The 21,024-nt window shown below is 36.5% G+C and overlaps 1 protein-coding gene and 1 long non-coding RNA gene across 13 annotated transcripts in view; both read left to right on the top strand.

The window, feature by feature from the left end:
* Positions 1 to 21,024, top strand: part of KAT6B (lysine acetyltransferase 6B) — a 222,955-nt gene that overhangs the window by 43,026 nt on the left and 158,905 nt on the right. The window lies entirely within an intron of this gene.
* The window catches only part of LOC140517150 (uncharacterized), a 57,208-nt gene continuing 36,186 nt past the window's right edge, over positions 3 to 21,024 (top strand). The window contains exon 1 of the long non-coding RNA XR_011971495.1: positions 3 to 21,024. This exon is cut by the window's right edge and continues 30,338 nt beyond it. This is a non-coding gene — a long non-coding RNA (uncharacterized lncRNA).

The following is a 21,024-nucleotide window of genomic DNA, read 5'->3' as shown; positions in this document are numbered from 1 at the left end:
GGATTTGACCTGAGTTTGGACTTGGGCCTAGGCCTGGCTCTGGTGACTGTGCCTGAGCTTGGTTTCTGGGCCTAGGCATGGGCTTGGGTCTGTTGGTTGGTCCTGAGCCTGGGTCTGAACCTGGGTCTGGTGGCTGGGTCTGGGCCTGGGCATGGACCTGATCTGGTGACTGGGTCTGGGCTTGGGTCTGGTGGCTAGGTCTGGTTCTAGCGACTGAGCCTGGGCCTGGGCTTGGGGCTGGGCCTGGATCTGGTGGCTGGGCCTGGATCTGGTGGCTGGGCCTGGGCCTGGGCATGGACCTGATCTGGTGACTGGGTCTGGGCCTAGGCCTGGTGGCTGCACTGAGTTGGGTGGGGGGAAGCAGGCTGGAGCAGGCCAGGGGAGGGACCAGGGGGAGTCCTGCAGCATACACTTTGTCCTTTATCAGGAGAAGTCAGGAAGAGCACAGGTATTTGATGAAGTACCCATTGTGTGTATACCAGGTCCCTGCCAAACACTTACAAACACACCCCCATTTTGTCCTCCCAATGACCCTGGGTCATCCTCATTTGACAGATAAGGAAACTGAGGCAGGCTGAGGCTCTCGTCCCCACTGTCCCTCATCCCCTCTGTGGTTTCAGCCTCTTCCCAGTTTTTCCAGTGGGCAGCCAAGAAGCCAGGGGAGGAGAGTCTTGGGTTCAAATGAGCTCCTTTCCTGGTAGGTTTTGTGTCATCCGTCTTTCGAGGACAGAAGTCTCAGCCATGACTTTGTGCTCTGGTTGTGACCTTCCCTAACAGGAGCGTCAGCCAGATGCACTCAAAACAACCCTCTGGGCTAAGCTGAGATGAGATGGGGAAACTGAGTCTTAGCAGAGTCCAGAAGCGGGATCTAAAACCAGGTCCTGACTGTGTCCAATAGGCACACCACGTCGCAGTGAAGAAGGAGCTCTTGGTTTATGGAATCTGCCGTTCAACAACAGTGCATCAGCATTTGAATAGTTTTGAATTATTGTGTTAGTTTGATTGTGTTAGAAAATATTATCAAGGTAAATGAAGAGCGTAGTATTTCAAAACACCTTTTAAGGGATCTGGGGACCTTGGAATAATGGTCAGCACTATTACTTACTTTATTGAAGACTATACACCTAGTGAAATAGGCCTTCCTCTAAGAAGATTCAACATACAAAAAAATCTATAACATGAAACAAACTAGATGAATTAGATGTTATTACTTGTATAATAAAAGGCATGGGGGGTTTTTCTCCCCAAAAAAGAGTTAATAGATCTTTGTTAGCATAGCCCCTACCTCGCAGGGTTGTTGTGAGGATCAAATGAGATAATAGTTGTAAAGTCCTTACTTGGCACATATTAAGACCTATAGAAATGTTAGCTATTTTATTATTATTATTGTATTTAAAATATCACTACATTTTGAATTTATACATAACTAGGGAACAAAACTTATGTGTACTCTTACGCATCTTCCCCTTTCCTTCCATAATGCCATTTTTATTTTAGGGCAGGACTAATAATCATACATTTGTGTGAAGCTTCACTCTTTTGATTCTGTAATACTGTAAATGATATAGTGGAGGTACTATTTATCCCTTTTTTAGAGATGACGAAACAGATACCAAGAGCCTAGGTGAACTGTCCAAGGTCACAAAGTATGTGACAGAACAGGGATTCTGCTGTCTGCTAACAGCATGGTGCATCTTATGCTTGCCAGTCTTAGACCATAATGTTGTTGTTAACTTGTTTTTCAGTTGTGTCCAATTCTTTGTGACCCCATTTGGGGATTTCTTGGCAAAGATCCTGAATTGATTTGCCATTTCCTTCTCCAGCTCATTTGACAGATGAGGAAACTGACGCAAACAGGGTTAAGTGACTTGGCCAGGGTCATACAGTTAGTAACTTTCTTAGGCTAGATTTGAACTCATGAAGATGAGTCTTCCTGACTCTAGGCCCTGGTGCTCTAACCACCCTACCACTTAGCTGCTCCTATATCATAATGTAGTTATACTTTATTTTAGAAGATCTGATATGATCCATGGTATATCCAAAGATATATGATACTGTTATAAGCTGTGATATAATGGTATTTATGTTTTGTGATATTAACTTTTACACTAAATCTTCTCTAGCACTTTGTTTGGACTGTATATTTTGATGTGTGATGTTTCCCTAAGCTATAGCTTGTAGACTTGTTTTGAATCTTTTTTGGTCGTTGATGAAGGGAACACAAAAAATTAAGCAATAAGAGATAATTTGAAAAAAATGCATCGCTGTAGGCAGCGCCATTAGTTATTGTGAGGGATACTTTAAAATACAACCACGTTATCTAAAAACAACCACTTTAATTTGCCCTTTCTCTCTTGAAAACCTTATAAAGATAAAGACCTTCCATGTTTTTTCTTGGCAAATTCTTTTTGGTGTCCTATAAATGCTGTACCTTTTGTGTGCTTGACACATCAATTTTAAGGTAACTTCCCAGTCAGTTGGTTTCGGTTTAATGTTGTGAAGAAAACCAAAAGTCTATTTTTATCATAGTTTATAATGCTTGGTATTTACTTTTACCTCATATACTGAAGTGGTTTGGGGGGGATCACTATGGGAACATAACAGCTTTAAAAATGATAAAAAAAATTATAGTAGTAATCATTAATTACTTTCTTCTTTAGTTGCTTATGATTTTATTTAAAGTTCTTGTTATTAGATTTTGAGTAGACTTATTTCGGGGTAAATTTCCCATTGGTAAGCAACTAACGTTTTCTTGGCCTGTGTTACATTTATTTCATATATTGATAAAGATTTGTAAAAGGTATTGTCCATCTGGTTTGGGAATCAGGAGCACTCAAAATAAATAACTAACAAGTTGTTGGCTCATTATGATTTAGAATTTTCTGCAAGTTCAGCTTCTTTTTAGCTGTTGCTAAGAGATAACTATCATTGACACCAGGGGCACGGGGACATATCAGCATGCTGCCAGTTGTTTTATAGGCAATTGGCTCTGCCGCCTTGCAGATGGTTAGAAAATTCTTGGTAGTGGATAAATGTGTGCTGATTATCTTATTAAATTAAGGTAACCCTTTGTCATTCATTGGATTTTGCAGACCAGTTGGCCAGGGAGCACAGCTGTTTGAGTGCTGTTTAATTTTGGTTTGAAGTATACAAAGAGCATTTCAAAGTGTGGTGAGCCTGATTTCAGGTATTCATCATAGCAGCATCAAAAAAAATTATTTTTATTTGATACTGTCTTTAATTCTAATGGAAATAAATAAAGAAGATTTTCTACTGCTTACTCAAGTAGCCAAGTGATTTAAGCAATGACTTTTATAAATGTTTACCTAAACGCTTAGCTGTTGTAAGTACTGGGGGTATTTTTCCTAATAAGTTACCATATTACATGGTAGCTGATAAATCAGAAATGCTCAAATTCCAGAATAAAGTTGTCATAATGATGTCATAGAATAGACTAATGGTTTGGTTTTGTTCATTAGTCCATTTTCATAAATATTCTGGAAACAAGGATGTCTTAATGGCATGTAACAAATTTCCACTGGGCAATTTTTATTTATGAACTTACTTTATTTTTAATTTGTCAGATATTTTATATGATCCTGCCCTAAGTTTCTACCTTGTTTTTCCCCAGGAAACATTACTCAATTCTTCTTACGTCAGTGTATTAATAATGACTTCCTGAGTTGTGTTTAGTAAGTGGTTCAAGAGGTGTGACTTATTTCATTAATAGAATCTTGCCTTTATTAATTTTTTTTGTGTATTGTTCATGACACCACTTAGGAAGAGCTCAGTGAAGTCACCTTCTCTTTACCAGTTGATTCCAGAGATAGTTTACCTTCTGAACTGTGTGTTAACACTGCTAGGTGCAACCTCATGTTTAAGATGATAAACTGACATCAGACCCAGTACAGATGTAGGCAGCATTAAGTTATGTACAGATCTAAACAAAGAGGAGCCTTTTTACTGAATCAATAATTGGTTAAATTTGTCATTCTTTTTAACAATTAGTTTATGAAAAGCAGAGACCATTTAAGAATTTGAACTTTTTTAAAATTTAATTTTTCTTAATTGTAAAAATATTTTAAGCTTTTGTTTTTAATTGCAATTCTCCTTCCCTCCCCACAAGCAGTTTGATACAGATTATATATGTGAAATCATGCAAAACACATTTCCATATTAGCCATGCTGCAAAAGAAAACAGACAAAAAAAGGAAAAATAAAGTAAAAAAGTATACTTTGATTTGCGTTCAGACTCTTGTCAGTTCTTTCTCTGGAGGTGGATAGCATGTTTCATCACAAGTCCTTCATAACTGTCTTGGATCATTGTATTGCTGAGAATAGCTAAGTGTTCACACTTGATCCTTCTTCAATCTTGCTATTACTTTATACAATGTTCTCTTGGTTCAGCTCCCTTTATTTTGCATCAGTTCATCTAAGTCTTCCCAGATTTTTCTGAAGCCATCCTACTCCTCATTTCTTATAGCATAGTAATTTTTCATCACAATCATATACCAGATCTTGCTTAGCCATTCCTAACCGATAGGCATCCCCTCAATTTCTTTGCCACCATAAAGAGAGTTGCTGTAAATGCTTTTGTACACATGGGGCTGTATAAGGTTGGGGACAAAGTAGAATAGTATGCAAAATGGAGGGATTGAGGATTCAGTGACAATATAGTACTAGAAGTAATAGCAGTAGTGATAGCTGGCATTTTTATAGCACTTTAGGGTTTACAAAGTACTTTTGTCTAAATTACAAATTTTATCTTCATAACCACCTAATACTGGAGCTACCCACAATGAATTTACAGTTTGCAATTACAGGGAGGAGCTTGAGGAAGTAAAATTTGTTACTGAACTAGGAATGAAGATTGCAAGACTTCTTGATTTTCTTTCTCCCAAATTTTTGGTAGGGATTTTCAGTTTTAAAAGTAAATTACTTTGAATTTACTTGAGTGAATGAATGAAAAATCATTTATTAAGTAAGCATTTATCTATGCAAGATGCTCTGTTAAGCCCTGGAGTTACTAATATAAAAAGTAAGACAGTTTTTGCCCCCAGGGTATTTGCATTAGTGGTGGCCTGGAAGGATTGTTTATGTCTAGGACATCTCTAGAATAGTCATTGAACTCATAGGTCATCTGATGGACCTGTCTTTTCCAGGAATGTTAGTACTGATTAGGTTCCCTTGTGGGATGAGCCTCTCTGTGTGAAAAGGGGGTGGGCTGGGGAGGGTTTCAGGGATCACAGGAAGATGGATAGAGTGAGACCTACTGGCTCGGTTGGCCTTTAAATATGGTGAACTATCACTAATCTGGTTGCAGATTCCCAGAGTGGGAGCTGGTGAACCACATTGAAGGCTGAGTGGAGCACAGTACCATCCTTAGAATATGGCCAGAGTGCCTCTGTGTACAAATTATTTCCTTTCTCCCCAGTTGGATATAAACTTCTTGAGAGCAGGCCATTATTTTGTTACTGCTGTCAGTGTTGTAAAACTTGTATTCCTAGCATAGTGTACAGGCACGTAGTAGGTGCTTAATAAATTCCTGTTGAATTGAATCAAGTTAAAATTGATCAGTGCCAAATACCCAGGATTTGGTAAATATTTGTTTGAATTTTTCATTTCTTCCTTATACTTAGTAATATATTAAATGTCTAGAGTCATACAAAATAAATATATGAACTGTTCCTGCCTTCAAGGAATTTATATCTAATTGGAGAGATATGATCAGCATTTAAATAATGCAGTATTTGATTAAGTGATAAAATTAGTAGAGTGAAATATTAAGTGTCAGGACTTAAGACAATAATGTGGGGTTAGCATGCTTGGAAGACTTTGTGGAGGAAGTGGGAATAGTTGTATTCCTAAGCCAGACCAACCATTGCAAATCTTGAAAAGGAAACCATGCAAGAATGAAGATATGCTAAGTGGTTTTTATTCACCTGTGAAGAAAAATTTATTTCAAGGACATTAAAAGTAAGTAAAAGCAACTTTAATTATCATTTACTGTATGTATTAGCATTCAGGTGATATTTGTAAACCTCTTAACAGGTTGTGTTTAATTTAATATAATTCCTTCCCTAATCTTCTAGGTTAATACCTTGATTACTGAATTGTCTAAGAATGAGACTTCTTCATAACCAAGTGCCAGTGTTTTAAAAAGCTTAATAAATCATGCAAAGCAGAGCTGTATTTGCAGGCCTGCATAACAGAAATATTTCCCTGCACAGCTTCTGTTTGTCTCTGTCCATTTGAAGGGAAACAGAACCGACCATAGGCAAAATTGTGTAGTCTTCCAAGTTTTTCTTTTGCATTCCTAGTCTCTCTTTCCTAAGTCCTCTTTCCACAACAAAGTGGTAACCTTCACCCCTCCACCCATTCTTGCACTAATGTAATCTCCTTCTCTTCACCTCTTCTCTGCTCTCTCCCCAATAGATTTTAGAAGGTCCTGATATTAGTCATTCATAATGTCTGCTTAATTGTCTATGTAACCATGACTGGTTTTTGTATTATAAGCCTTTTGTATCTATGGAATGAAATACTTTGTCCCCCGTTACTGGTATTTCAATCATCTCAGCAAGCAGGTGGGGAGGTCTTTTGCTTTAGCTTTCCTTTTCCATTATCTAATATTTTCATATTATAACTATCCCTTATCTATCATTCTGGAATTAATTCGTATATATTCTGTGTATTCATTCCTCCTCTGTTAAGGAAATTTCAGACAAAGAAGTGTATTACAAATATAAATCTTAAGATCATAGGATTTGTCACTGGAAAGGACCTCACATGTTACCTAGTCTCTTTCATTTTACATGTGAGGAAAAAGAGTAGAAGTAGTGTGCTGGTAGGTGTTTAACAACTTTAAGAAAGTATAATCTATATTATTAACATTTTCCTCTGTCACTTTCCTTAAGTCTGGACAATCAATAAAACTATAAATTAAGCCTTCATTTCTAGTGTTTGCTGGTTTCTGAGGTGTGAATGCAAACACCTCCAAGAGGAAAACTGACTTCCTCTGTCTCAAACAAGTTGATGAATTTTAAAACATTAAATTAAAAATTTAAACATTAAATGGCCAAATCAATTCTCTCTGAAACTGTTGTTTTTGAAAATTTCCTTTTATTTATTTTTTCCCCCGAGCTTAGAGAAATTTACTGACTTAGTCACATCTGAGTCAGTAATGTGATTAATGTATATGCTACATCTTTCTCTGTGGAGTTTTATTAATTAAAAACACAAATAAGAGCAGAAGTGTTAATGTGAGTGCAGCACTGTGTATATCATCATTTATGTACTCTACTATATACATATCCATTTGTATACTAACACAGCTAGAGGCTAAAAGACTAAATCATTCAATAATGGTTTTCCATTGAGTTCCCAAGGGGTACAGTAAAAAAGACTACAAATACTTAGCAACTGTATTGAAAAGTAAAATAAATACCAAAAGGGTTAAAAAAAAAAAAACAGCTTAGCTTTTATACATCTTATTCAACAATTACATTGATGCTATAAGTTGTGTGTGTGTGTATGTATGTAGGTATATATATGTGTGTGTGTGTTTGTTTGTGTATCCCAGAGAAAGGAGGGTTTAAATGAGTGCCAGACTTCTGGAAAGTTAAAAATTAAGTGTAATGGCATATAAAAGTACCCTGTGACAGGATGCGTATTCTGAATAGAAAAATGCTGTCTGATATAGTTTTCCTATATAATAATAATTCATTAAAATATAAAGGGATTATCTTTCATTAATTAGAAATTTTATCAGTTCAGAAAACATAGCATTACTGCAACTATATATATATGTATATATATTTTAACCATAGTACTAAAATATAAATTTGGGAAAATAGAGGTAGTTGACATTTTTTTTAATATTTTTACCATGTGATGAGACATCTGTTAATATGAATGTTCTACCATTTGATTAGTATCTAATTACATTGTTTGAATTATTTACATTTAAGTATGGTGCTTTGAAAATATGAAACTTTTTGGCCATATTTTTTCAAATCTGTTAACACTAGAAGTGAACTGTTGATCATTTTAAATGTATATTTTAGTAATTTATAAAACAAAACATCTGCTTCAGATCAAGACATCAAGACATCTTACATTTTAAATACAGACTTATAGTATTATAAAATAATGTTTTCTTTTTATCTATGTTCATGTTTTTGCAAAATAACGACTTCTTTCACTTCAGATCATAAGAAGTGCTTTTATTTATCCCTATTAAATATTCTAGAAAGGAAATGGCAGTAAAATTGCTCATCTCTGTACGAGGAAGATGTGAAATTGAATACAAAAATCCTTACTCAGCTAAAGTGGTAGGAGATGGAATGGGAAAAATGGTTATTTTATTAAGGGAGAGAACAAAAGAAGGGAAAAAAGAAAATAAACCAGGATTCTCCAGTTTGTTAACTTTAGTCAATTTTGGAAATGACCTTCTTGTCTCCTTTTATCCCTTTCTTTAAAAGTCTCCTACTTTAATATTGTTCTTTAAAGATATATGTATGCACACATATATGCACACATATACATGTATATGTGTATATATCTATATAGTCAGCAATCTGCCTTTTTTGCTACCTATCCCACCTGTCTCCATCCCATTAAAACAAAATGAAAACAAAATACTTATTACGAACACATCTAGTCAAACAAAACACATTTGCTCATTGATTACGTCAAAAAAAAACCGTGTTTCATTCTATACTATGAATCTTTCACCTCTCTATCAGGAGGCATTTATAACATGTTCCATAATTCTTCCTCTATAATCATGTGTAACCACTGATCCGAGTTCCTAATTCTTTCAATCGTTTGTCTTTACTGTATTGTTGTCGTATAAATTGTTCTCTTCTTTCTCTCACTTCATCCTGCATCAATTCATACTAGTTTTCCCAGGTCTCTCTGAAATCATCTCTCTTATTATTTCTTACAGCACAATAGTATTCCATCGTATTCATATACACCGCTTGCTCATCCATTCCCCAGTTTATAGGCACCACTTCAAAAAGAGCTATAAATATTTTCATATATCCTTAGAGTTTGTTTTGCCTTAGACTAGTCCTTTCCTTAATCTGTATTCGCACTAATTCCCTTCTCCCATTTTACTCCAGTTTTCCTGTTGATTGAGATATATTTTTTATTCCCAATTTTGTGTGTGTGTGTGTGTGTGTGTGTGTGTGTGTGTGTGTGTGTGTGTTCTCTCCTTTGACCACTTCAAATGAGAGTGACATTCAAGGGTCAACTCTCCTTTCCATTCTCTCCTGTTTCTTTTAAAGATGTCTGCTTGAGCACTGTGATTATATGGGATGATTTTCCCTAACCTTGCTTACTTACCCTTCCTCCTTAGTGTATTCCTCTTTCCCTTTTTTTCAATTCATCCTTTAAGACTATCAAATCATGACAGAATCATTCTCAGGCCTTCTGACTGATTTGACACTCTGGTGATACTATCATTCAGAGGTGACTCATGTATCATCTCCTCATATTAGAATGTATCATTATTTGTTCCTGTTTACCTTTTTATATTTCTCTTAGCTCCTGTGTTTGAACTTCAGAGTTTCTACTCGGCTCAGGTCTTTTCATCAGGAATGCTTGAAAGCCCTCTAGTCATTGTGTCCATTTTTTTCCATGTATGATTATGTTCAGTTTTGCTCACGAAGTTATTCTTGGCACTGAAAGTAACCCTTCCTCCCCAGATGTTTTTGGGTGAATATTTTGTAGACTAGTGAGAATATCCAGATTTTACAGGCCTGCCAGGACCTCTAAAATGAAAAAGAGAATTTCATCAGTAAAAATTAATCTTTTTTTAATCTTGTCAATGACAAGTTTTTTTCCCCCACATAGCTCCTGGTTTTTTTTTCTAGCTAATTTCTTCCTCTTTTTCTTCCAGCCTTAAGAAATGTGTACTGTACTAGAGACAGATAAGTAACTATCCCTCCAGCTGCCAAGAACTTCTGAATGTCTTTGTTTATTTTCTGAGAGTTTACTAGTTTATTTAGCAGCAATAATTTGTCAGTTCTTAGTTTTAGGTTTTTAAAAAATTTTTTTTTGTTTTTTTGGTGTGACTTTCATTGTGGATGTTAATGTTCCTTGAAATATTTGATTTCTCTATGCCAACAATTGCTCCAATATCTTTTACAGTTTTTGAAGGGTGCTCCTTAAAAGCTACAACTTTTACTGGTTTCCTTGAAGATCTAATACCTAGTCTTAAATACCAACAGAATTAAAAATAAAATGAGAACATGTCTTTATTATGTACAGTCACTTTTTATTTTGTTAGTATATTTGTATGTTTTTGTTGGTAAATAGTAAATATAGAATAAAATAAATTACTTTAAATCTTAATTAAAATAAATTGGGTCATAGCCCAAACTATTTCATTGAAGCTATATATTGAACCAGTGTCACAATGAGTAGTTTTTTCAAGTGTTAAGTTCCTAGGAGGTTTTGTACAATAGTCCCCCCAAAAATTAATTCATTAACTTTGAATTTAGTGTTGTTTGGGCTACCTGATTATATCATTCCAGTGAAATTACTAGGGGTAGAAAATTGTATTCTATTGGAATTTTATTGTATCTTGATTTTTTTTCATGCTTTATTAACTAGAAATATTTCACATTAGTAGTTTGAAATATCAGAAAGGATGCTATTACATTTTCTAAAATATTTTTTTCTTAATCACCTTCTGTATGAATGAGAAAATGCCCACAACCTTAATAACTTATTCTTTGATCTTCTGATTATTAATAAAATGAGTCATAAAACACACATACACACACACACACGTGCACATACACACACACACACACACCCTTGACACATACATAATTCTTATAAGAGAGGTGCCTAATTGTCCACATAGGAAATGCCAAGGGGATAATAGATTCCTGTTGTTTAGACTGTGATTACAGTTCAGTGGCCAAACCATAGAGCTTTTTACTGTCTTGTATTTATAGGATGTGTACTAGGATCAATCACTGATCTGGGTCCAGAACATAAGAAGAGAAAGGAAATAGGCTTCATTGCCATTGAAAACTTTTTCCAATACTTTTAATGACTCCCACCTTCTCCAAAAAATCAAGAAAAGTATTTTTAACATCAGTATTCTTCTAGTGAAAGTTTATAAATGCAAGCCCAAGAAAGCCATAATATATAAAGAAATGAAGTTTTAGATTACTAAAGCACAAAGGAGAGGCACCTAGTGGGAATGAGTAGGCAGCAGTACATTATCAACCAAAACTGTACTTCTCCACTGTGGCATAAAGAATGTCACTGAAAATATGTGTAACTGGAAAAGGAGGTGAGTCAATCACATTAGTAATTGTGATGAATAGTTGATGGTCAACCTCTTTACTCCTTTAACTTCATCATAGTATGAAAGAGCTTATTACAGTGTGCTAGAAGGAAACAGTAGGGACATATATAAGGATAATATAAGGTTGAATGTGATGGGGGCAAAGAAGAGACATTGACAAAGTACTCTAAGACAGTTTAAGGGAGATAACAATTACAACTGGGGTGATCATGGGAGGCTTCATCAAGGAGGAAGAACATTTCAGCTAAAAATTGAAGGATTTTGAAAAGTAGAGATTAGATGAGAATGTATTTCTTGAATGGAGGAGTGGCCAGAATCAGTGTACATAGACTTAAGACATCTTGTTGAATTTGGGGAATAGTTTAGTACTATGTTTCTGGACTGTAGAGTGCGTGATGGGAAGTAATATGAAATAAAGCTGGAAATGTGAGTTGGAGGCAAATTGTAGAGGGCTCCTAATGCCAGGCTAAGGACTTCGTATCTTATTTCAGTAGGCAGTCCCTTAAGATTGTTGAACAAGGGAGTGATGTTGTAAGAATTGTGTATTAGGAAGATATTTTGGCAACTATGGATGACCGCTGTGGTTGAGATTCTCATTCTCTGTCTCCTGGACTATTGTAATGATCTCACATACCACCAAGTGCTTGAGTGAGTACACCTAATTCAGAAGAAACAGGTAAGTAAAAGGGGGTTAGAAGTAGTATCATATCTTAAGATCTGCTGTTAATGAACTACAGGAATCAAAGAGAGGAAGCATGATAGAGAGTATTTGGGTGAAATTCAGTGGAGGGAGAGACAAATAATTTTCCCCCCCATTGGGGTGTGCTATAGACCCTCAATGACTGATCAAATGGAGTATTATTGTTCCATCATAAATGACCAAAAGGATGGAGATTCAGAGACACCTGGAAAGACATATGAATTTAAACAGAGTGAAATGAATGGAATCAGGAGAACAATGTATTCAATGACTAAAACATTACAAAGAAAAGCAATTTTAAAAAACCTAAGAGCTTTGAGTAATGAAATGACCAACTATGCATGACTCAATCATGCTTTCTACATCCTGTCAGAGAGTCAGTAGCCTGGAGGTTCAGAAGAAAGATAGGCATTTTTTGACATGACCAGTGTGTGAATTTATTTTGTTTGACTGTGCCTGTTTGTCATAAGGCAGGGTTTTGGGGGAGCAGGACAAAAATTGGGGAGGAAAGATGGGAGGAAGTGATTTCAAAAAAGGAGAAAAAGAAATAAAAGGCTAGGAATGACACATTTAAAAGAATACCTAGAAGAGAAAAGAAGGAGGTTCACAGGGCAACAGAGATCAGCGGGATAGTTTTAAAACTCACATGTTGAATTTATTATATGCTTTTAAAAAGGAAACACACTAGACACTGGAGATTTTAAATCACATATGCAATCCTCTTCCTTTTTTTGTGTGTGAAAATGTTGGTTTTTATGTTTGTCATATTGAAAATAACAAGGAAAATAGTAAGTCAAGTTGGAGTTGCCTCAGTTGAGTGTGCTTGATTTTTTTTCTTTGTCCTAATAAGTTAATGGTCTTACTATACACAGACAGGATATTTGGAAATGACTCCTGTATTTGATCACCAGTCATTTCCTTTATGTTAAGGTACAAGGATTTCATCTTTGGTAATATTACTACTTGGTGTTCTATCCAGGACCACTCCTCATCTTGAAGAATATATTTGTCAGTTATGCTTAGTGTAATAGGGTATCATAGAATTTCATACTCAGAAGCCATCTAGTCCAATTCATATCTGACAAAGATTCCTCACTACAGTATAAACAGACTCTCAAGCCTCTAATGAGAGGGAACTCCCTACATATGGAGGAAGTTTTTTCTGATATCAAGCCTAAATTTCTCCCTTTGTGGCCTCCTCTTTAGTTCTGCCTTCTTGGCCAGATAGTCTCACTGGATTCAGATGGCTCTGGAGGAGAAGTGAGGCAGGTGACCTTTACAGTCCTCTCTCACTCAAAACAAAGTCAAGTGCAAGTCATGTCATCATTTCTCTGATGGCATGGTCTTCTTTGGCAGTGAAGGATGAACACACACCTTCTTGGCCAAGCATAATAAATCTATTCCTCTCTTCCAAATGACAGCCTTTTGTGCACTTAAAGAGAGAGATATCATGTCTCTCCTTAGTCATCTCTTTTCCAACATGAACGTCCCATTTCCTTCAACTGATCTTCATGTGATCTGAATTCTGGATCCTGCTTGCCTTCTATGACCATACTTGAGCTTATGAATGTCCTTCCTGAAATACCACACCCAGAACTGAGCTCAGATGTGGTCTGACCAGGAAAGAGTCCTGTGGCATTATTGCCTTCTTATTCCTAGAAGCTATGCTGCATGTACCATAAATCACATTAGCTTTCTTGGATATAATAACTTCACAATTTTGATTCATTTTGAATTTGTAGTACATCAAACTCTTCAGATTTTTTTCAGTTGAACTTCTGTCTATGTCTTTACAATTTTGTACTTGTCAAGTAGGGTTTTGAACCACAGTGCAAGACTTTCCATTTATCTCCTAGAGAATTCCAGCTTGTTTGATTTGCCTCAGTGTTCTTGCTTTTCAAGATGTTTTTAGGTTCTGGCTGCCACTCAGAATGTTAGACATTTCTCCAGGCTTTCTGTGATTTAAGACCTTGATAAAGATGCCAACTATGTGTTTATTTCCTTCACTGATAGAAATGTTAAACAGCACAGACCCTATCATATCAGAGCATCATAAGGGATCCTGGAGCCATCAAGTCCAGCTCAGTTTTACAGATTAGGAACCTGAGGCCCAGGGAGGAAAGGTGACTTGCCTAAGGTGACAAAGGTTATCAGAGGCAAGATTTGAACCTACATCCTCTAATTCCAATCAGAGTCAGTATTCTTTCTACTGTGTTTTGCTGCCTGTTGGGGGGAGGGTGGTGGGGTGGGGTGGGTTCCACTGGTAGTCTCTTTCAGAGCTGATTTTAAGAGAGAGAATTTGGAACTTACAGCTTTAAAAAATGAATTTTAAAAATTGTTTTTAAATCTAATTGGGGAAAAAATAAGATAGTAAATTTTTTAAAAGCTGATATTAAATCGTTGATGTTGCTCTTTTGAGTCTAACCCTTCAGCCAGCTCCACTTCCATCTAATCAGACTGTCCTTTAGCCCAGGAGTCAGAGATGTGGCCTGTGGGCCCTGAGGCTACAGTGGCTTTTATATTTTTAAATAAAGTTTCATTTAATTTAAAAATATAACAACTATTCTTCACTTGGAGTTGTACAAATTTGCCTGACCCCTGATCTAACCATATCCTTTCTTCATTTCTTTGAGGATGAGATATTTTAACATACTTTTTGCTGGAAGCTAGTAAACTATTTATCCTTCATACCCCTGATCTACCAGTGTTAGTAGCCCCGTCAGAAAAGGAAGGAAGGTTAATCCAAAATGACCTATTCTTGAATCTAAACATACTATTCATCATCAACGCTGACCCCTTCTCCTTCCCTCAGTATTTCCCAGCCATTATCCCCTCTCTGGCGACATTCTCCTACATTCTCAATCTCAACCCCTCACTGAACTCTTTCAGCTCTGCACTGTCTTCTGCTTTATAACCCTTTCCCCTAAGACTAATTTTTGTTCCTGCCTTGCCACATCCCAACCCAGGATTATTCCCATGTTTGCCTCTTTCACTAAGGAATAAGGAACAGTCATACAACTATGCTGACTGAGTGCACTGCAACATTTGTTATCTCATCTCAGCTGGGCCCTTGTACTATCATTGCAATCATTCTCTTTCTCCCCAGTTGGTTTCTATTCCACTCACCATGGTTGCTCTTTAAGAAACCACATTTTAACGTATCTTTCCACGTACATTATTGTAGCTAGATGGCCCAGTGGCTGGAGCACAAGACTTGGAGTTAGGAAGACCTGAGTTTGAATTTGACCTCAGACATTCCCTAGCTGTGTGACTCTGACCAAGTCACTTGACCTTTCTTGTCTCAGCTTCCTCATCTATAAAATGGGGATGATAATAGTATCTACCTTACTGGGGTTAATCGTAGGATCAAATGAGTATGTAAAATGCTTTGCCGGCGCTATAAATGCTAGCTATCAAGTTTGTATGATGTTCTTCCAATTCTCTTTTCTTCACTCTTGAATTAGTTCTTGTAGATTTTTTTGCATTTGTCTGAATTCCTTTTTGGTTTCATTTTTACTGGGAAAGTCCACATCCCTCCAATAACTTTAGCATTTCTGCTTGTTGGTGGCTGGATCTGGATATCCCATTAAGAGTACTAATGATGAAGTTAACATATACAGATGGACTAAAAATGTAATTAGCTCTTTCTGTTCCTTGTTTGCCATTCCTTCACCATCACTACAAAAGTGGAAGGAGGCTTTTTCTGAATGAACGCCATTTCATTGGGTTCCCATGGCTAAAGAATTCTTTATCTAGTCCAGCCTACTGGTGATGAGCCTTTCTATCCTAGCTAGTCTTGTCTTTAGAAAGTAGACACTGTTTGCTGAAGACTTACTCAAAGCAAGTTATGACCCTGCCCTAACTGTTAGTTTCCCGTCATGGTGACGTGTAAGAATAGGATTTTGTGGAAGGCTTTGCACAGAGGTTAATAAATGTTGAATTGAGTAACTGGATTATTATGATTGCTTTTATTATCAATACCGCTATTATTGATGAATATGACCATGACCCTATCCCCAGTGAGTGATATCCTTCCCCAAGGACCCTACATGATACTCTGTTTTGCATATCTGTAATGTATTCGTCATGTAGTATCCTTAGAGTTTACTTAGATTATAAGCCCTTTTTAGCACTTGATCTGTTTTGTCTTCCTTTTATCTCTCATATAAGGCTTAGCAATGAGCACACAGCTTATTGGTTGATTACATTTCATTATACTTACTTATTTGCCATATGGTATTTGCCATATCCCTCTAAAGAATGTAGTTTCTGTGAGACTATGGGCTGTGTCTCTTCTAAAATTTATATCAATATTTATAACAATAGTGCGCCCAGTAAGAACTTAATAATTGTTTGTTGGATTGGATAAAAAACTGGGTAGTGTGTTATCTTATTGTTGGAATTCAGAAAAAAAGAATCAAGAAATCAGAGTGTATAAAAATTGTGAGAGAAAGCTTTGTGGACAACTTGCAATTTGAGTTGGAACTTGCTGGCATTAATAGGTATTATCCAAATAACAGATAATGTTAGCATTAACCAGATCCTATAGAGGTTATCCAGGAGGATGTTGCTGATTTTTAAAAAATAAGATATTCTATTATAATTTATAAATGAGCAATTATTAATTTTAAAAAGTAGTAACTGAGTTTAGCAACATTTTCACTTGCAGATTGGTAGGAAATGGTTTTAGTCAGAAGTAAAAAGTGGTTTGGCCTTTATATCTGATTATAGTTGTCAGGCTTGGGGTGGGGGTGATCCTAGCCTACCCATTTGTCCTTCAACTTGTGCTACACTGTAGCATTTGAGAAATGAAAATGCTGTGTCTCCTTTTCCACGTAAAATGAGAATTACAAAATACTATGATTTTTAAAAATAAATTAAAATGCTATGATTTTTTTTAAATGTGGTTTTGCTGGATCCGCTTGGTGAATCTCTCTCTATTTTGACACCTTGGTGAATAAGTTCGACCCTGTACTTGAATCCCTTGCCCTTTTGTTCTGTCACAGATTATGACTTGCCAGACTCCAACCTTGAATTACTGTTCCCATCTGCTTCCTTACTTCTGTTCATAAGCTGATGATCAAAGCTGGAGAAAATGATGAAATTCTGCTGGCTGATTCCTCTTCATATTTATGTTACAGAATCTCCACTGGGCCCTCGCTGAAGCAAGGCAGTCCTTTTACACCTGTCTAGTCAGTTTATTATCTCACTGACCACAATGGCTATAACAGATTTTTTTCATCCATACTTGAGCCTCCTGTGACACACCTTTCCCCACTCTCTTAGCTGAGTACCTCCCATACTTCACCTTGTCCAAACCACTGAACAATTAGGGCCATTCACTAAATGTTGCTTCTTTTCCCCTCCTCTTCATCTTAATTCACTCAGAAATCTCCCCGCCCCCACCCCCATGCCCTCACCGCCACTGCATCCTTCACTTCAGTCTTACTTGGATAAATAGTACTTTTCTTTTGGCCTGCCAAGGCAAACCTCTCTACTTGTACTCTTTATCCTATTCCATTATTTTCTCTAGCATCATCCCTACTTCTCTCTAAAATCTTAAAACTCTACTGGCTGCTTCCCTGCTGCCTAAAAGAAAAGCACCATTCCTATGTCTTCCATATACTTAAACTCTTACTCGATCCCTAGTACTTTCTACCTATCTTTCTATATTTCTCCTCACTTTTTTTTTTTAACTATTTGAGAAATCCTCCTTAGCGATTTCTCACCTCCTTGAGTTGTTTTTTCTAATTCTCTTCTCCCTCAGTTTAAAATCTTAGACTATCTGACTTTCATCCATAACATTTGCCTGAAATTTAGTGATTTCTTAGTTGCCAAATCTGTTTACTTTCTCATTCCTGACTCTTCCTGATCTCTCTTGCAGCCTTTGACGCTTTTAGTCGCCGTCTTCTCCCAAATACTCTCTCTCTAGATTTTCATAGCAATTCTCTCCTGGCTCCCCTCCTAACTCTCTGACTGCTCTTTTTCATTCTGCTTTGCCTGATCTTCACCCAGACTACCTCTACCCTTTTCTTGCCTCCTTTTACAGCAAGGATTTTTAATCTGGGGTTTATAAACCTGTTTGGTTTTTTTTAAATCTTGATAACTCAGTAGAATTGATTTTTTTTTTTTTTTGCATAATGGTTTTTTGTGTAATATTTTATTTTTTTCATTTAAAAACATTCTGAGAAAAAGTCCTTAGGTTTCAACAGACTGCCAAAGGAGTCCATGACACAAGAGAAGTTATGAAATCCTGCTTGATAGTATCTCAATCTGTGATTCCATCAGCCTGTATGGGTTTAATTATCATCTTTGTGCAGTTGATTTCCTCTCTGTATCTGACCCTGATCTTTGTCCTGAGCTCGTCTCATCACCAGCTGCCTATTCAAGATCTCAGAGTAGGTGTCCTGTGTACAACTCTAACTCACTGTTTCCACACCACAGCTCATTATCTTTCCACCTAAATCCTTCCCTCTTCCTAACTTTATTATTGCTGTTGAAGGCACTACCATTGATCCTATTACTTTATCTCCCAACTCTGATGTCATCCTTCACTATTCATGCACTTTCACCCCACACCCAATCTGTTGTCAAGGTGTTGTCTGTTGTTTCTATCTTCACAGATCTCTCATCTAGATATCCCTTTCTCTCCCCTGGCCCTGGTACTGCCCCTCATACCTGGACTATTGTAAGAGCTTTTTGGTTGATTTCCTTATCTTGTATTCCCTCTGACTTCAATATGTCCTTCATTCAGCTGCCAAAGTGATTTTTCTGAAGTGCATGTCTGACCTGTTACTATCCTCCTCAGTAAAGTCCAGTGGCTCCCTATTACCTCCATGATAAAATATAAAATCCTTTCTTCCCCCCTTAAGCATACTTTACTTTCCTCCATGTACTCTGATCCAGCTACTTTGACCTTTTTACTATTTCTCATACATGATTTGCCATCTCCTTATTCCCTGTTTTTGTACTGGCTGTCCCCTTGTGCCTGAACTCTCCTTCCTTATCTCTGATTCCTAGTTCCCCTGGCTTCCTTATGGTTTTATATAGGTCCCTGGAGTGCTGAAAAGTTAAATGACTTGCCCATGGTCATTTGACCATTTGAGAGACAGAACTTGAACCCTACAAGACTCCGTTGAGACCAGTCCTCTACCCATTAAATCATGTTGCCTCTCCTCCCAAGGACTTTTCAGACATTGTCTTTTTTTCTAGTATGTTTTTAAAGCCTGTGGTATGTATTTTCAAGAGAAAGTACATGAAGCTTTAAAAGATATTCCTGATGTGTCTATTATATTCCAATTATAATTTGTTCCTTTACAAATTAAAAAGTACCTCTTCAGATTTCTAGTAGGTCCTATAGCCCTCTAATTTACAAAAATAATTACTTGTAGTTCATAATTTCTTCTCAGTGCCATTACTTAGCAAAGAAAATGAAATGAATCCTTAAAAGGTTCAGATCAAAAGCAATCAGTTTAACTTCATGAATGTTTTTATCCTTTAAATTAAAATATATCTCTATCTTGATTATCTCCCACATTTGTAAAGAAATATTGACATCCTACTAAAGCATGTAAGTGACCTCACTTCTAGCTGTGTAGTGCAGGTTTCACTGCAGGCACTCTGAAGCACTGATATTCCTGTAACCTTTGAGGCAAGATGTGTGTATAGTGTATTAATGAGCTGGTTGAAGTGATGTACAGTAATTTCATCCTTGGGTAAAAACAGATGTGAAAGATTCTGTTTTAATATTTAATCAGGCTCCAAGCCTCTGTTGGCTTGTTTAAGTTGACCTGACAGCATTATACCTGGAAACACTTTGAATTAAACCCTGAGTGCTTGACCTTGTTCAAACAGTTGTAATTTAATAAGGCTGCTGCTGTCTTTGTGGAGATAGCATGGCTAATAGGCAAATCCTTTACTGGCTAGAATTGCTCTCTGTTTGTAAATGTCAGTAGCTGGGGAGAATTGTAGCTTCTTATCAGCTTTTAGAAGAAACTGTGATTTGATGATGTTCCTTAATAAAATGATAAAGAAACAAACTTTTAGGGATTTATTATTTCTTTTTGTTTTCATTTATATAATTTTAAATGTTTTCTTTTGTTTGTTTTTAAGGCTTTATTCTTCATTCTCTTTGTTGATTTTTAATTTATCACCAGTAGCATGAACTTTCATGGGTTATAAGTAGATGTTGAACTTTAAAAAAAAAAAAAAGTATTTTGATTTCATGTCAGGTGTTTTACATTGACTTCTCTTTAATCCATTATTCCCCAGTTAGACTCTTAATTCTCTGAAGTCAGTGATCACAGCATATACTTTTTTGTAATCTCTCCCACTCCCAGCACCTAGCAGAGTGCTTTACTTTGTGCTCATTGTATGTACTGATTCATTCATGTATTTTGCTCCATTTGTTTGAATCTGATTCTTGTGAGTTGGCAAAATGTATTAATATGGATTCAACTGCTAAAGAATTTAAGTGGCCATATTGTTTACATGCAGGGCTTTTAATTTTAAGGATTTTTGCTTACTGTTCAAATATTCTTCATTGTGAGGTAAATGATCTACCATCCTTAAAATACCTGTAATTTGACCACTTATTCTCCTTTATCTGTGGAATATCTGAGACAAAAAAGTGGCAAGTGGAAAACTGTACCTTATGTAATAGAAATGGAGACTAGTAGACATCCTTACCTTTTGGCTTGAACCCATTACAGATAATGCTCACTCTTGGTTTTAAATGGATACTAATTATCATTTTGAGGCATCTGGGTGGTTCAGTGGATAGAGTACTGGGCCTGGAGTCAGGAAGGCCTGAATTCAGATCTGTCCTTAGCTGTGTGATCCTGGGGTAGGCATTTAACCTCTATTTGTCTTGTGTGTGTGTTCGTCCTTCATTGCCAAAGAAGACCGTGCCATCAGAGAAATAATGACATGACTTACACTTGACTTTGTTTTTTTGAGTGAGGGAGGGCTGTGCAGGTCACTAGCCTCACTTCTC

This window comes from Notamacropus eugenii, chromosome 1 (genome assembly GCF_028372415.1).
Source record: "Notamacropus eugenii isolate mMacEug1 chromosome 1, mMacEug1.pri_v2, whole genome shotgun sequence".
In the NCBI taxonomy this organism is placed as follows: domain Eukaryota; kingdom Metazoa; phylum Chordata; class Mammalia; order Diprotodontia; family Macropodidae; genus Notamacropus; species Notamacropus eugenii.
This window is presented reverse-complemented; position numbering and strand designations above follow the sequence as displayed.